At 50.0% G+C, this 300-nt stretch overlaps 1 protein-coding gene across 1 annotated transcript in view; it reads right to left on the bottom strand.

Annotated features, from left to right (window-relative positions):
* Positions 1–300, bottom strand: part of PTCH2 (patched 2) — a 44,476-nt gene that overhangs the window by 5,764 nt on the left and 38,412 nt on the right. The gene's annotated exons all lie outside the window — the stretch shown is intronic.

Genomic DNA, 300 nt, shown 5'->3' with positions numbered 1-300 from the left:
GAGGGGGGGGGATGCTCTCAGATCTCTGTAGGGCTTTAGCTGTTTATACCGCGCTCCATACAAAACGTCTGTTTACATGAGGGATAGTTGTGCTATTTCCTGATCAGCTAGGACTTGCCCGGCTCCCCCCCCTCCGCCTTCCCTCTTCTAAACAAGACCTCCCAGGTTAAAAGGCTCTGGATGGGATTCAGACTGCTGTGTGTCTTTTGGAAAAAAAAAAAAGAAAAGCGCACGCATGCGATCATTCCTCCGCCAACAAAGCTTCGGAAGCCCGGAATCGCTGAAAGTACAAAATACGTC

The sequence above is a fragment of the Nanorana parkeri genome, unplaced genomic scaffold (genome assembly GCF_000935625.1).
Source record: "Nanorana parkeri isolate BGI_ZX_2015 unplaced genomic scaffold, ASM93562v1 scaffold2830, whole genome shotgun sequence".
NCBI classification, from domain to species: Eukaryota; Metazoa; Chordata; class Amphibia; order Anura; family Dicroglossidae; genus Nanorana; species Nanorana parkeri.
The sequence above is the reverse complement of the archived record's forward strand: the minus strand, read 5'-3'. Positions and strand labels throughout refer to the sequence as shown.